The 17,273-nt window shown below is 46.3% G+C and overlaps 1 long non-coding RNA gene across 1 annotated transcript in view; it reads right to left on the minus strand.

Moving 5' to 3' along the window:
• LOC132648608 (uncharacterized) overlaps window positions 1–17,273 on the minus strand; it is a 30,819-nt gene that overhangs the window by 5,790 nt on the left and 7,756 nt on the right. The window contains exons 2-4 of the long non-coding RNA XR_009587047.1: window positions 16,186–16,290; window positions 11,919–12,035; window positions 8,115–8,371 (exon numbers count right to left, since the gene is read on the minus strand). This is a non-coding gene — a long non-coding RNA (uncharacterized LOC132648608). The remainder of the gene's footprint in view (window positions 1–8,114; window positions 8,372–11,918; window positions 12,036–16,185; window positions 16,291–17,273) is intronic.

Here is a 17,273-nt window from a genome sequence, read left to right on the forward strand (position 1 = left end):
GAGTTCTGCCCTGGGGCCAACACAAGGTAGGAGGAGAGAATCAGCTCCACGTGCTGGCCAGGGCTCCTGTGTCTGGCCGGGGCTCCTGTGTCTGGCCGGGGCTCCTGTGTGTGCTCGCACACAAAGTAATGATAGACAAGGTTTTGGTTCTGTTCTTTTTTAAGACAACTGTGGGCTGGAGAAATGTCTCAGTGGCTAACAGCATTTGCTTCTCTTCCAAAGGACCTGAGTTCAATTCTTAGCACCTACACCAGACGGTTCATGTGTCTGTAACACCAGCTCCGGGGGCTCCAATGCCCTCTTCTGGACTTTGTACCTACACTCTCACATGCACACACTTACCCACACACACACACAGCTAAAATTTAAAATTTGTAATTGTTTTATTAAATACTTGTCTTTCTCATGTTATGGCTTCATAGAACTGCGTCAGGGTAGGGGGCTCTGTGTCCCTGTCTGAGCATAGGGCTCAACTGAACACTGATTTTTCAATTACGGAAGTTCTTCAGTAATAGTTTCTTAATATTGTTTTACTCCTGTTTTCCCATGGTGCCTGTCTAGAACCCCCACTGACCATATTTTAACTCCATGTATGACCTTTTTACGCCTCTGAGCTACACTCTGTGGGTTCTCAGCTGTGTCTTCAACATTCTTTTCCTAGCTGCAGTCATAACTTGTCTATTCTGAGCCCACTTGCTTTTCTTCACTCTGCAAAGCAAAGCATAGTCTTTACTTTGTCACTTTGAAAATCTAAACATTTTCAGATTCCTTGGACACCACTCTTGACTATACTCCTTGTATGAATTTTTCTTTCAAGGATATAATGTCCTCTGTGGTAATCTGAATAGGTATGGCCAAGGGGAGTGGCCATTAGGAGGTGTGGCCTCTTTGGAGTAGGTGTGGTCTTGGTAGAGAAAGCGTGTCACTGTAGGGATGGGCTTTGCGGTCTTATATGCTCAAGCCATGCCCATTGACACACAGTGTCCTGCTGCCTGCAGATCAAGATGTAGATCTGCTCCTTCTCCAGCACCATGTCTGCCTGTCCACTTGCCAGGCTTTTCACCATGATGATAGACTAAACCTCTGAAAGTGTAAGCCAGCCCCAATTAAATGTTTTCCTTTATAAAAGCTGCCTTTGTCGCGGTGTCTCTTCACAGCAATGAAACCCTAACTAAGACAGCCTTATATAAATTACATAACTAAACATCCTCCTATATATAAATGCATATGTATGCATGACTACACAGTGAGTGGGATGGGAACCTACCTTTGGCTCATGAAGAAATCTGATCTCTGTGCCCTCGATTCAGAAGTGACCCTTCTGTGGGAATTTCAGCCTTGGCTTCTACTGATTTCACAGAGTCCACCAGCTCTGCGGTGTTTTGTATTTCTTTCTATATAGTAGTGTTGTTTGTGTCTGGCTGGTGCATTTGGCCTCGGAGCCACAGCCCTGTGCATTCTTTCCTACCTAAGGTTGAGTGTGAAACCTACGTCTGGGACTCAGTGGTTCTCTATTCCAGAGACAGAATGGCCCTTATTTCTGGGATTCAGAGTCTCCTCAAACTCTCCCTCAACCCTTTTGACTGGACACTCTCCCACTGCTCTGTGTATCCTGAATTCATGATAGAATCCTTAATTCCTAGGCTCTGGTTATGCCCTGACCCAACTCAGAATTCTTGCCTCTGGCCCCTGGATCTCTTCCTCTCAGCATTTGAGCGACTTTTTCACGACTTTTACAACCTTGAATAATAGAACAAGCTCTCCAGTGATCTCAGCTCATCATCTTGAACAAAAGTTGTGAAAGAATGTAGGAAGCTTAGAGAAACTGGTGCATGGCCAACACTTTTCCCTCAGCTGAGTCCCTTTCACCCTACTCATCTGTGCATAAGGAAAATAAGAATAGCAAAAGGAGTATCCAACACACTCCATAAGGCAAAAACCTAACCTTGCCGAAGCTGCTGTAACAGGAAAGCGCTTGAAGAGTAAGTTTGGAACTCTGTGTCCTGTATCTTTTGTGTGTCCATCAAAAGCAAGTCAGTTCAGCCAAAGAGAAGTCATTACCCTTGCTCCCACCCTGCGGGGACAGAGCTCACTTTATGAGAAGGACTGTTTTTCTTGGAAAAGCAATTTTGTGAAGAGGACTCTGTCTTCCTAATTCCTTACATTCTCCCCATTCATGCTCAGGAACTCTGAGCATTCCTGTGTCTGTATGCAAAGCCGAAGGGGCCAAGTCGCTCAATAACATACAATAGAAATGTTAACTGCACTATTGATTTCTGATTATGTTTGTATTGCCTGTTTAATTTTATTTTCCTTGCAGGAAATTTTTTTAATCAAAAATCCAGTTATTGAAAAGCCCCACGAACCAAGCGATACTGATGAGACCGGAGGAAAGGCAGTCATTAGATCTGCAGGCTCTTCCCTCCCCCACCCTTCACCCACACCCAGCCAGGGTTCAGAACCCAAAGCTCCTCCATTTCCAAGCGAGAGTAAATGCATGTGACCTTCAGCTTCTCGGAGGTTCACCTACTCTGATTAACTTTGCCATGTTATCCCATTAAATAAAAACAGTTTTGACACCCAGAGACTAAAGTACCCTCGAGATAACACAATAATGCCCTGCAATCATTCCAAATTGGATTGCAATAATTCGGTTAGGTGACCATACATATTCGTTATGTGTAATATGAAACATCGCAAAATGAAATCAATAGGAATGTTTCTCGTTAATGAAGATATACTGGGCTGTTATGTGTGGGTTGTGGACTCGATACCACAGAAATCTTATTTGTATTATAAATTTCAGAGTTTCCTGAGAGTTACAAATGAAGATAGCATTTCTTAGAGAAGTGATGGCTGCTCATTTAGGAAATTATGTCATCAATTAGATGTCATTTCTTGGTCTTTCAAGGTCTTTGCATAATAACATATTCTTAGAGTTCAGGTTTAAAAAAAAATCTTCTGAATTAATGATTGTACATAACAGCTTGCAAATAAACTTCTACCCAAACTTTTACTTTAAAATGATAGTTCTCAAAATAATCTAGCTTTATCTAAAGATCTGTCCCATAATATATTCATATACATTTCAATGTGGTTGTTCCCCTCTTACCAAGAAAACTGAAGCTATTGAGCAGAGAGAGTCGGCTAATTACAGGTAAAGATACAAATTATAGGTATTTTTGTATCTTAAAATGACATATTTGCTTGTTTGCTTGTTTGTCGGGTAGAGAGAGGCACGTACCATGGTGTAGTTCTCACATAGACAACCTGGAAGAGTCAGTTCTGTCCTCCTTCGACCGTGTGGGCCCTGGGGATGGAACTTAGGTGCTAGGCTTGGCAGCAAGCGCCTTCACCCCTAGGCCACCTCACTGCCTGTACACATATGTCCATAGGGACACACAGAACCACACACACACGCCAACCACTCAGAGCCTGCAATGCTCGCCACTACAATGCTACCGAACCCATATTAAATACAATATTATATATACAGAATATATACGCTTACACATATCAACAAATAAAATTGTTTAAATTTCTGTTAACCGAACACTTTGTCAATGTGCTTTTGAAAAACATCATTTAGTTATTTGTCACAATTAATCATAATCACAAATTAATTGTGCCTTTCTACATTTTGGACCTTATGATGCAGTTCAGTGAACAGCTGGTGTAATAAGGACACAGAATCTGTGAAGTTGGAGGGAGGATCCTATTGGCATGGCTGACGCCATCGCTCATGTTGTGCACTTGCGGTCCCTGGGAATGGCCTCTCTAGTGAGAAAGATGGTTCTGAAATGCAAAATCAGCCATTTGCGTCACAGACGCCTTACACAGCACTGTGATCTTGTTGCTCACGTGTGCCCTATTTTTCTGGGTACCCTTCCCTTGCTCCTTACCATCAGTGGCCATAACCATGGGCCAAGCAACCCCCTTCCCTGGCACTGCTGACCACAGGATCGCGGCAGTCCACCCTGTCTCTGGAGAGCTGGCTGGCTGGAGATGGTGCCCACTCTGCCTCTCCAAAGAGCCGTCTCCCTAGGGAAGGGCTACACTTGACCTTTGCCTGGCCTGAACTCCATGGTCCTCCACCTTCACTCCGAACCCACTCTACCTGCTACCTTTCACTCCACCAATCATAACTTTATGCTTGCAGTGTGGCTCTGTGGACAAGCCAGCTCCTCCAGGTCCCTTGGTCATTTCACATGGAACTTTCATCCAAGGAGCCTCTCTGCCTACAAACCTGGAACTCCGTGTCTCTGCTCAGATCTGGCCCCATGGTTCCTGCTTCAGCTGGGAGTCCTCCATAGCTCTGTGAGAATGCCTTCATCCCACTCACAGACTCTCAGAGGTTCTTTTTTTTCTCTTAGCTCCGCCCCTTGACCAATCACACATAGGCCATCCGTCCCCTAAAGCATAGCTCCCTAGACCACACCCACTCACCTAGCACATGTCACAGCTGTTCATCACTTCCTTCCCAGTGGATTTCCTTGAAGCAGCAGCTTAGGCTCCCCTGCCCTGTCTCTTCCTGCACTCTCCCAGCTCACCCCCCCCCATTGGAACTGCCTTAGCTAAACTCCCCAAGGCCAGAGAACCTTCCAAATCCAACCATAAGTTCTGTCTTCACTCATCATGTCATGGATTCCCAACTCTGAAACATTTACATTTGATGAATTCCCAGTTTGTGTCTTCCATGAAATGGTTTCATCTTCTTCCAATAATTCCTTTTTATAAAAGTACATTGTAAATTGTGACCTTGTAAAAGAATTTAAAGCACAGAGAAGGTTGTGTTTATTGGACCCTGTTATATACTTGCCCTTGGTGGTCTTGCCCACTGTCTGAAGCCTGTCCTCCTGATAATGCTGGTAGTGGTATCATCCTTGCCATTCCTACCCACCTGCTGTCTCTGACTCCTCCCACCTCTGGGCACCTCCACTAAAGGCCTTCAGGGTGGCCAACCAGGCTGACCAGGTCCTACTCACCCTCTTCCCTCTTAGACGTGTTCCTCATCTGTCTTATTGGCCATGTTGATACTAGGGGACTTTCCCACTGTGGATCAAGACCTGCTAATGTATCTTAGAAATAAGTCACACTATTCCCCTTCCCCAGGCCTCTCATCCCATGAACCTAACTTTAGTGCAGCCTTTTATCCTTCCCTTGATGCATCCCCTTCCCTGCTCTCATTGATTCTTTAATCTCTGCCTGTGTGTTGTCTTTGCTCCACTAAAATCCTACCATGTCTCCTTCCTTGTAGGAGGACTTGCGGTCCCTTAAATGCATGACGCCCAGACTGTAACACGTGCCCCCAGGACCTGCTCATTCCTTCCAAACTGAACACCCTGTCTTTCCAGGATGCTCCTGCAGTGATCCCTGCCCATGGCGCTAATTTTTACTCACCCACGGCTCCACCAGTGTGATCCCTCTTCTGGTCAGCCTGCCATGACCTCTGCTCTCTGGTGAGCCTGGCCCTCTGTGCATCCCTCTGTCATTTTCTGCTAATACTGTTTGCTCGCCCCACTAGCCTGCTGTGAATGCCTAGAAAGCTGGATACTCTGGTCTCTCCCTGACCTGGACTTAGTAGACGCCTCCCTCGAGAAAAGTCTCTGTGAGCACTCAACTTCTCTTGCCTACAGAATGTGCTCCTTTGTACAGAGGTGGTGTTCCGGGCTTCATCAAAATTCACTAACACAGCCAGCAGTTGACTAAACACTGCCACAGACACAGGACACAGCACTTAGATAATTTCAACAAACATTTCAGTTCAAGAGCTGTCACTCAGTTGCTTTATCGCGAGCCAAATGAAGTTCCCATTCTAAATTACTCGGGGTCCTCCAAACTTACAGCTTAGTGGACCTTCCTCCAGAGTAGACCCAGTATCTGGGCTAGGGTGTGTGGCCCCATGAGCAGCCAGTAAGGTCAACCGCCACGGCCATGCACCATGCAGAGACAGTATGACTAACACATCTGCACATAGTTTGAGTCTATGACACAGCAGCTAAGGAAGGCCAGCACCTTTACATCACTGATGGGGACATCTGAACAGCCTCCAGGCTCTGCACAAAGCCTGAGAAATTTGGAAATGCAAGCAGTGGAGTCAGGATTGGAACTCTGACCCAGGAGACAAGACGTGGGCAACTCAAAATGTTAAACTATATTAAAATGTATGGCTCTGGGGCAGAGATCAATGTATTTCATTCTCTACAAAAAGCCTGCCTTAAACAATAGTGAGAAATAACAATTGGCCTGAGTACACAGAGCAGCCTAGAGATTCCCAGGGCTTCCCCTCCCCCGCCAGGCCATTCACATGGAGGAGGGGAAAACAGGAGGGACTTCCAGACACTTGTAGACTTTAAAACCAAGAAAAAAGTATCTGTCACTTGTGAAACTGTCAATCACAAAGTTGGCAATGTGGGCCTGCCCCTAAATGCTCTCCTAACTCACTGTGAAATGCAACTGTTAATTCAGTTTCTTTTAGCCCATGTGCCATGGTGGAAGAGTTGGAGACAAAGGCAGGATCCATGTTTCTTCCATTCTCCTTTTGTCTAAGCCTGTTCTCCAGCTACAGCTCCACCCAGGCTCCTCTCTGGTCTCTCCATCCTTTCAGATCTGAAGAAGGGGCAGCATCACGCTGGCTGAATCCCCTTTTTAAATTATTTTTTATTTTTTTTAATTTTTATTTTATTTCTATTAATTGCAGTTCATTCACCTGTATCCCAGCCACAGCCCCCTCCCCCATCCCTTTCCAATCCTACCCTCCCTACCTCCTCTTCCCCCATGCCCCTCCCCAGTCCAATGATAAGGGAGGTCCTCCTCCCCTTCCATCCCACCCTAGTTTATATCCAACAGAATCTAGGGGGAAATAAACAAGCAAAGAACAGGAAGGCTTTCAAGTTCTCCGGGGAAAAAACAAGCACCACTGACTCAGAAACCCGAGCGCCTTTTCTGAGCACGGGCTGTTTTTTGGGCCAGCTCTGCAAGGTGCCCTAAGGTCACCCCACCCTCTGACATCATCTTCGAGGAACTGCTGCGCCAGCACTCTGCCTGCTCTGGCCTCTGCCAACACCCTTTCTCCACAAGGTCAGATAATGTGAAAGAAGTAACTTCCTGTTGAGGGTGAATCTATTTACAAAACAAAAATAATAGATCCCCCAGTGAGGCCTGTAACCTTCCCCAGGCCTTGGCCAAGGTTGCAGTACCAGGTGTGAGATCACTTTTCTTGAGCAGGCCTCAGCTCCAATCAGAAACCACTTGGTTACTCTCACAATATAATACTGTAATTATATATACTAAGCTAATACATGATATGATAGTATTGATATACACATAATATAATATAAATACTCATATAATTATTATATCAGTTGGGACATCTTGCCTGGCAAACTATGAATGGCTTCTCTGACTCATGTTTCTCCTCACTGAAGTCTTTACCTGGGATTCCTCCCTCATAGAGCTCATTGCCTTCCACCCCTGCTTGGGGCTGAGATGGCTGATACTATGTCCCTGTAGACCTGGGCACATGAGGATTATCCTCTTTCTAAAGCCTTTTTGTTTGTTGTCACTGGGCAACAACACGACACATACCCATTCAGCAATGTCTCTCCTGCTCACCATAGTGTCCTCACCTTGGCTAGACTGATAGAGATGGCTGAACTAAACTAGAGCACAGTCCTCACAGTGACACATTATCCCAGGCTTGTCCTCTCCACCCCCTTTATCACCCGGCTCCTTTATCTTGGAAGTCCTCAGATGAGCTCGGAACTATTTCGTCACTCCCCACCCCTGTCCTGTCCTGTTTCCGGTTTGTAATGACCTTCTCATTTATGTCAGTCAGGAACATCTTAGACAAAGAGCAGACTATACCACTAAGGTCCCCGACATCCGTTCTTCCTCACCTTGCAGGTGATGCCCATGTGCTCCTCCTGAATTACAAAGTCCCATGCCTTCGTCCTTCAGCACTTAGTTCTACTGGGCATGACCAATAACACTCTATGCCAGGGACCCTGTTTTTAAAGTGTTTGTCTAATATTCTTGCTTCCCAAACCCTCCCTTGAGGCAAGGCTTATCTCCCTTGGTCCACAGCCAGGTGTTTGGCCCCCACAGAGACAGACCTTCTATACTTGCCAAGAGTTGCTCAGTCACATAGTCGCCCAAAGCATAGGCCCATCATCAGAATCCCCTGTCTCCAGGATAACTGCTGGTCCCACAGGACAGGAGCAACACTCAGTGTGGGGGGGTGATGGCTGGTCCTACAGGACAGGAGTGACACTGGGGGGAGGGAGGTGATGTCAATTCTGATACAGCCTCCTGAGATGGGTCTGAGCCTCACATCTTTTCTTCCCTCTGTTTGCAACCTCCAGAAGTTCTCCTGGAAGAGAGAAAACAGAATGCATCATTAGACCCTGCTGCGGATGGCAGGTGTAGAGATGGTGGAATTCCACAGTATAAATTTCAGGGAAAAAACATTTTCTAACAGAAAAATGAATTTCAGCCAAGGGTAATAAGCAGGTGATGGCATTTTCCCCCTTCTGCTTCATGACGTCATGACTGTTCGTGTGCACGTGTTCCTGACACTGGGAAACCTGCTCTCCAGGCACAGTGGACACTACATGTCCCTCAAAAAAGAAGACATTCCGGAAAGTCCAGGTCAGCTGAAGCCCACGGTACAATGGGCTCATGAGGCTTCCTCTCCCTGTGTATAATGGAGACTATGAAAGCTCACTCGCCAGGTCTGTTGAGACAGCCTGGTGAGCACACGTATAGTATCTCCTCTCAAACATAGCTGATGTAGCCAGGGAAAAGAAACACTGAAAACAAGGTGATCAAAGAAAGAGCAATTAAACACCCCAAGCAGAGATGAGCACGTAAAGAGAATGAAACTTTACAATTGAGGAAAAAAAACGTGGGCATAACCAGAGCTCTTCAGACTATGCAGTCTGAAGGGTGGAGGAAAGGAGCTGTGGGGCCTTGAGGCGTGGCGTGTTCTTCGCTGAAGGTGTCCAGGGTGGCACCATGAGCAAGAAGGTCATTACAGGCCTGAAAAAGAAAAATGCACACCTGAAGCAACCAGAGCAGACAAGGTCAAAGGTTCTCAGCAAGAGCAAATGGTGACTCCCCGAGCACTACCGTGGCGCCCGTGCGCAAGGACGGTGTTGCCACATGGCATCCTGTTCACGCGCACAATTATCCTACTAGGTTAAAAGTTACAGGAGCCTCAGATATATCTATAAACTCCACCTACAGTGACTGAGGGACCAAAGGGCAGAGTTCAGCATTGGTCTCTGGCCTTGTGAAGGTGATTTTTCTGTTCAGGGTAAAGGACAGATGAAGTTCTTACAGGCACCACACAGACTGAAGCCAGTGAAGATCAAACTGCTACAGGCCCAACACTTAAGCACTGGGCTTGAGAGAGATGTTGGAGGTACACCCCTCAGTCGGCCTTACTACAGTCCTGGGAAGAGAAAGCTGTGGACAATCAAACAAGAGAGAACGTTCCTCATGTGTGGTCAGGCAGAAGAACGCAAAGGTGGACATTTACAATTCATCTTTAGGGGCTGATGCGCTTGATGGCTGGGGATACTGGAGAGAAGAGAGCAGCTAAGAGCAGTCACTGAGTGCCACAGTACCGTGGTTCTCCCAAGGATGAAGTCAGCATGCGCCCGTGAGCCAGCCTGACCAAAAGCAGACACAGTGGGATATCTCCCACCTCTAAGGCAGTCAGCCTAGATTCGCTGTGATGTATTGGCACATCTCTTATGATCTACTAAAAAATTAAATTTTTCATTCATCTATTGTATTCAACAAGCACAAGTTGCAGGCCTGGATTATTAATGATGTCAGATCTTGTATTACCAAAACAAATGCGTGGAGGTTCCATTTCTGATGACAAAGGAAGAGTCATTTGTTTCAATCATGGAGGACAATCTTATTAAACATTGCCAACTTACTGCCAAGCTGGCTGCTCACCAATGCGCAGCTACGGAACAAATGGAATCAGAGGACTGTCAATCTTCACATAGTGTCACTGTCCCCAGAATAATACACTTAGAGGAGCTGGATCTATCGTGACAGGGGCACTTGTGCTCCCTCACTCCGGACCCCTGACAGGCAGAACTCCCACCGTCCTCTCCCGCAGGAACAAGGCTGTTTGGGAAAGCAAGGAAAGACGGGCTGACACGACCTTGCCAGCACACACACTCAGGAAACCGACCTGACCCTTCCAGACAGTCATTTAGTGAAAAGAATAAAAAGACCCCAAGGGGAGGGGGGGGATTTTTTCATGCATGGATGCAGTGTATCTTGGTCACACTTATTCACCACCCTCTGCTTCCAACGCATCCTGTCTTCCCCACATCATCCCCATCTCCCTCCCAACTTGATGCCTTTCACTAAGTCCTATTAGTTTTGCCCATGTACCCATGTGTGGATCTTCTGCTGAGACATTTCCCTCAGAGCAAGCCGTAACTAGGGGTTTTCATTAGCCCCTCAGCTACGGGTGGGACATCAGGAGCCTCCCCGTTAGGCTGGGATTTTTCACTCTGATGACTGTAGCTGCCTTGTGCCAGCAACCACAGCTGCTGTGAGGTCACCACGGCTGTCTGGGAGCTCCTCCATGCTACCCTAGCCCCCGAAAAGCAAAGTTACTGTCCTGAGTGATCCTCCAGGTAATACCAGCACCCTGAGGGCAGAGGCAGGATTGCACCTCCAAGGCCAGCCTGAGCTACAAAGTGAAATCCTGCCAGAAAAGCAACAGTCAGTTATTAAATAGCTCCCATTCTAACAGCTCAGAAATCAAACATACAATTTATTGCTCTCAGTGAATCTCATGGTACCAAAATAACTCAGACACACATGGTTTTGAGCTTAAGTAGAGAAGTTAAGACTGAGTACCATATAAAGAAACTTGTGGGTTTGATCAACCTTTAAATTGTCTTTCTAAGCAGGGCACCACTGGGGGAGGCAAAGACAAGAATGTCTCTGTGGGTTCGAGCCCAGCCTAGTCTATAGAGAGAGTCCAGGACAGCCAAGGCTACAACAGACAAACCCTCTCTCAAAACAAACAAACAAAAAAAAAAAAAAAAACAAAAAAGGTCCTTCTAATCAGCTGGCAAATGCTGAGATGGCTTCAAGATGTACTAACAAGATGATCCAACAAGGCTTCTCTGTGTTCTGCTTTAGAAAAGATGAGCCACAAACCAAGGTTCTGGGATCTTGGACATATATAAAATTTCCAGTTAATTAGAGTGAGTTCACCCGCCTCCTGTGTGCATATAACACCAAGGTCAGAACTCTTGTCAGACCAGCGGACAACTTCTCTTACCCTGTCATTTGTCACACACACCTGGAGCAGTCTCACAGCTTGTCCCTGAACCCTGCACACCCTCAGAACAGAGCTGCATGTGCCAGATTTGTGGTTGTTTTGCAGCTCACAGAAAAGGGCAGTGTGGCTTCCCACTGTGAATGTGTCCAGCTACAGAGCATGGTTGGCGTCCCTGGGTACATCAGAACACACGATTAGTAATTTCCTTCTTGCTTTTGTTTTGATGCTGAAGCTCAGTCCCAGGGCCTTGCTTTCGCTACGTAAGCAAGCACTCTACAACTGGACCCCATCACTGTGTTATTTTTATTTTGTGACATGAGCTCACTGAGCTCTGCAGGCTGGCCCACAGTGTGTTATGTAGTCTGGGCTGAACTTGAACACATGATATTCCTGCCTTGGCTTCCATGATTAGCCATATTTACGTCTTTTTATTTTCTATAAAGAAAATGGGAAGCATTCTATTGGGTTAGTGGATGTATTCAGCTGAACAATCTACCAGTTGCTAGGCATTTGGTGATTCCAGCTTGTCAGTGTTGTTACCAGTTTAAGAATGATAGACCCAAGGCCCAATTCACACACAGCCGCAGGGAAATACCTTCATCCACGGAGGAACATTGTAGCTTCACGTAGAATCCTTACAGGTCTAAAGCTCAGTGGAAAGCTGGGGTTCTTTACTGATTGTGAGAAGGAAGAGAGAGGGCTGAGGTTCTACCTGCAATATAGAATAGGACAGAAAGTTGAAAAAAGAAGGAATCCCAATCCCTGTGTTCTTTTTACCTCTCCTTCATGCTCCTTGGTCTATCTTCTTCAACCCAAACCCTAGTCAAAGACCTGTACATTTCCCAAGGAGACTTGTAGAAGGCTGGCCCTGGCCTGTGACCTCACCACTGACAGACACTTTCATCCATTACTCCTGTGCCTCCTGCATTTCTATATTGATTGTTTCCATTCTATTTCCTAAAAGCACTCAGTTTTTTATTCTCTGGGGCTGAGTGAACCATGGCAAAGACTATGCAGGGCACTGGGACAACTCTGTCCCGACTGAGAGCATCTGTCAGCTGACTGCCACACAGAGACTTGAGATCTCAAGATAAATAACGGCTGCCTCTGAGAGACAGAAATCTGCTCCCCAAGCCCCTCCTCTACTCCTGACACACCACCCATCCCTAAAATGAAGTCAGTATTCACCAGCCAGTGATGAGCACTTTGTGGCTCTGTCCTGTGCCCGGCCAGGTTGTGCCACCCCTGAAATGTAAGAGCTGACCACAGCTTTAATTGTAAATAGGAATTAGCATTTTCTTTACTACCAGGTCAGCCCCACTTAATGGACAATGGAATATAATTATGGAATCTCTTCTTTCCTGGCTCCCTCACTGCTGCAGTTTTGGATTGTAATTACCTGTCAAAGGTACACATATAATAATACCAAAGCCTCGGTCCACTGCTGGACACTAGTAGAAATGGGAGGCGCCTTTAAGAGGTGGGGCTTCCTGGGGGTTTCATAGGTTGTTGGGGGCAGGGTCTTGAGAACCACATTGTGGAAAGGTTCACTGGACCTTACACGAAAACTATGGTGGGCTTCTTCAGAGCCAGGGCACCCAGCCACCATCTCCAAAATCAACCTGTGTCTTCGTACTCTGAAAAGCTGACACACTACGACAGTCCTAGTTCAAGCCTGCAGCCTCTCTCTTCTAGATGGTAGTGAGGCTCCCTGCAGTCTGCTTCCTCCTAGAAGCAGAGTCTGAGTCAGCCCTGCCGTGACACCTCTTCACTGAGAGCTTCACTGGCCAATCACAGAACTTAACTTACAAGGGACCACGCCTGCTGACACAAATTCTGCCCTTCCAGAATCAGATTAAAGGATAATATCAGAACGAGCATCCAACAAACGACAGAAAAGTAAGATGCCTCCTACAAATGAATGGCCAATAAATCCTAAAGCATTCATGATATGAGATAATAGGAATCATTTAAAATCATTAAAAAGAGCAAGGTAACGAGACAAGAGGATGTCCACTATATGCATTAAAGTATGTGTTTACATGTATACACATATACATATACACATATACACATATACATATGGCCTCTCACCTCATGTGTTCAGTGTTTGCCCCCACTTGGTGGTGCTACTATGTGAGGCTCTAGAAACTTCAGGAAGGAGGAGCTTCGGGAGGCCAGAGGGAGTAGAGCTCCGCGGTGGGTCTCAGAGCGTTAAACATGGCCCCAGTCCCTTTCTAGTTGTCTTTTTCTGTGTATCATGGGATAAAAATCTTCTCTGCCACTGTTCCCGCCATCATGACATCATGTCCATGGTCATAGGATACAATATTCTGAAACATGATCGAAATAAACCTTCCCAGGAATTTTATCACAGTCGTGTTAGAGCAGCCAACACGTGTTCCCTGTTTTCATGCTGCCCATACAAAAGAAAAAATCAGAACAACTCATCAGACACCTGTGTCTACCTGTGGAGTAAAACTGAGGGATGAAAGGGGGATTTTTTTTAAATTTGTCATTGTTTGAGAAGATGCTCTGCTATTTAAATGCATGACAGTAAGTAGGTAAGACTTTATAAATACCTCAATCAAGCAGGGGGTTATAAATACATTTATTTTGTTTAGAAATCATTTATTTGTGATATATTAGATATTTCACAATACAATGTACTTGCTACATGGCATACTTACAGAATGCAGTCTATAATAAATTCAGCTTTGCACTTTCCCAGAATGCCTTGCTTAACGCATGCTACATATTTATACATGTAATTTTACATTTGTCCTTTAAATACAGTTTCCCCAGTTAATGAACACAGGGGAGAATGACCATGACTTTACAGTAATGTAGCAATGATGTGTGTAGGCTATACAGAATACTGTAGTTTGTTTATTTTCAGATATTACATATGCAGGCAACCAAATGGGAAAATGACCTGTGTGGTGCTATCATTGCCAAGTACGTCTGGATCACTGTCGTGGGAACCCCAAATCAGCAAGTGTGGAATTAGGGGTCGAACAATGTGCACCCACAGCTTTGACTGGCGCCCTGAGTCAGGGCCACTCCAGCGATTACACTCAGCAGCAGGAAGGCCCTCTCTGATCCTGGAGAGCTTTACCTAGAGTGAAGCAACATTCTGAGGATCTTTTGGGGGTGAGGAAAGAAAATTCCAAGCCCCAACTTGCTTCAAGAGTGTATTTGCTTTACATACATGCCTCCAAAATCCTGCCCAGGGAATAACAGGCATTAACAGGGACTTAGCTAAATATTCAAAATCTTATGGAGGCCAAAGCAATCACCAGAGAGAACAAAGAAATGCAAGCCCAGCCTTTGCCCTCACAGCACTTAATCTGTCTCCCAAAGCCCAGGTAGCTGCAAGATAGAAAGTCTAGGGACAAAATGGAACATGCCTAACCTCTTTTATAACAGTGTTCCTATTTTAACCCATGTCATCAGGGGAAATGGCTGAAAATAGTGACAAATACGACATCAATAAACATAATAATAATTGATTTTCCAGAGATGAAAAATTTGAAATTAGTGACCATTTCCCCCCAGAACATTGGTTGATTAATTTAAAGTTTGTCTTAGTCTTTCAAAGACATCCTCTCCCGGAGCATCTGCCCTGCCAGCCGCTGTGATGGGTTTGTGGTTTTGGACCCCGCGGTTAAAGCATATTGCACATTTCTGCAGTTTTAAAGCAAATCCTGACAGCGTAAGGAGGACTGCAGCTAACAGCAAGACTTAAGTTTACCTGAGAATCTGGCTTGTACGACAGAAGTCAGGGTTGGCCATTGTGTGGTCAATGTGCCTGTGGCCTCCATGGTTTTAGAAACAGATTTTAAGAACTACTACCAATGTATGACTGGAGAGATGATGCGGCAGTTAAGAACACTGGCTGCTCTTCCTGAGGACCCAAGTTCGGTTCCCAACATCCCTATTCGGTGTCTCGAAACCATCTGTAAGTCAAGCTCCAGGACATGTGAGGCCTTCTTTGGCCTCCACCAGCAGCAGGCAGGCATGTGGTGCACAGACATACATGCAGACAGGACATCCACATACAGAGAATCAAAAATAAATGTCATTAAAAGAAAATACTACAATGTTTTTTCCAGAGTGCCCAAAATTCACCAAAATAATTTTGGTGTCACAGTAGACTTTCGCTGAGCTAATTCAGAACTCTCAGCAGGGCACAGATAATGTTTAAGTGTTTCTGACTTTTTCCTTGTTCCTTCCTGTCTCCTTCCTTCTAAAACACCAAAACAATAATTTTCTTAAAGTCACCTGTAAACCACCCCAAAGTCTGATGATGATCACCCCAACAGTGCAGCCATTGTCTCCTGCTCTAGATGAGAGTAGAATGAGACACACGGGGAGCAGTGATGCCCCAAGACCCTGTAGCCACTGAGCAAACCTGGGGGCAAGGATGGAACAGCTTTCCCAGACACAGCAGAGTCCCAGAATCCCCTCCTCCCATGGTGAGCCTTCCCTGGAGCAGCCAGGGAGGTCGCCACTCAACCTCATCACTAACAGCCATCTAATGTCCCCGTAGCCCACACTGACTCTTGCATGGAGCCCTGTGTCCGTGTACACAGTAGCAGGGAATTTAAGCTTCTCTCACCTCCCAGCCCTTCCCAAATGGCACATCACTCCTGAGGCTCTGTGGTTGAACACTCTAAACATGTGAATGTAAGACGCTGATAACACCCTCAGGGACCGGGTTCTGGGGATCTTTGTATCATCAGTCACACTGAATAGCCCAAGCTGTGAGCTCAGCGAATGGCTTCATGCCCCCTGTGACCTCATCCTCTCTGGCCCAACCCAGGGACCCCACAATTATCTACTGTAATCACCCAGAATACCTCTTGTGAAGGTGTGTCCAGCCTTGAGCTCTCACTCCTGAGTTTTTTCTTAAGCAGCAATCTTCACCCCCACAGGGAAGGAGCCGACAGGAGATGCCCAGGAACCTTTATGAATGGAAACAAACTCCTCTGAGATTGTTACAGAGAATGACTTTCCCTAAAAACAGGTCAGGGTGAAACACAGCAGGGTTACCTGCAGGCCGACGGGTATGCCCTGCCTGTGTGGTGAAGGCTGACTGAGAAGTTGAGCCTCTCAGGTCCCTTTCTGTCTGTGGTGGAGGCCCAGTGTCAAGGTTACCACCTCTGTGAGTGGTTCCTTTGACACCAAGGCCGGGAGGGAATGGTGAAATGCGGCAGTCCAGCCCATAGGCCAGCTCCCATCAGCTGTCAACAGAAGCTGCCAGAAAGGAAGGCACAACCTTTCTTCTACGGAATAACACATCACTTGTAAACACCTAAGAATGATTTTCTTCATCTTCTTCTCTTGATGCTAAGAATCAAACCCAGGGCCTCACTCACACCAGGCAAGCATTCCACCAGTAAGTTATGTAGCGGCCCAAGAGTGCATCTTGTAAACTTTTTTGGCTTCCATTGACTACAGGTTTCTACAACACTTCAGGCCCGAAAGGGAGGAAATCCTGGCTTTACTACCTGTGCCTGCCAGGGCTGCTGAGGCAGACTCATGGAGCAAAACCCTCCTCGGGGAGGGCTGGGGGATCCACTTAGAGTGAGGGACACAGCCAGAGTCACTGAGTCATGGACTCCAGGCACAACACCATTAATAACCTCTCCCTTAACTTTGTTTGTCTCTGCAGAAACGCGCGGAGGCATCACACTTTCCAGAAGCTGGGGACCTGTGATCATTCCTGGCCATCAGGGAAAATGAGATTAGGTGAGTTTAATTCCTCTTCTCAGAAAGTCCGCACTGTAATAAATGGCTCCTCGGTGACCTTCGTCCCTGGGCTGGACTGCTGCATTTCACCGGTCCCTCTCGGCCTTGGTGTCAAAGGAACCACTCACAAAGGTGGTAACCTTGACCCTTGGCCTCCACCACAGACAGAAAGGGACCCGTGAGGCTCGCCTTTTCA

This window comes from Meriones unguiculatus, chromosome 17 (assembly GCF_030254825.1).
Source record: "Meriones unguiculatus strain TT.TT164.6M chromosome 17, Bangor_MerUng_6.1, whole genome shotgun sequence".
NCBI lineage: Eukaryota > Metazoa > Chordata > Mammalia > Rodentia > Muridae > Meriones > Meriones unguiculatus.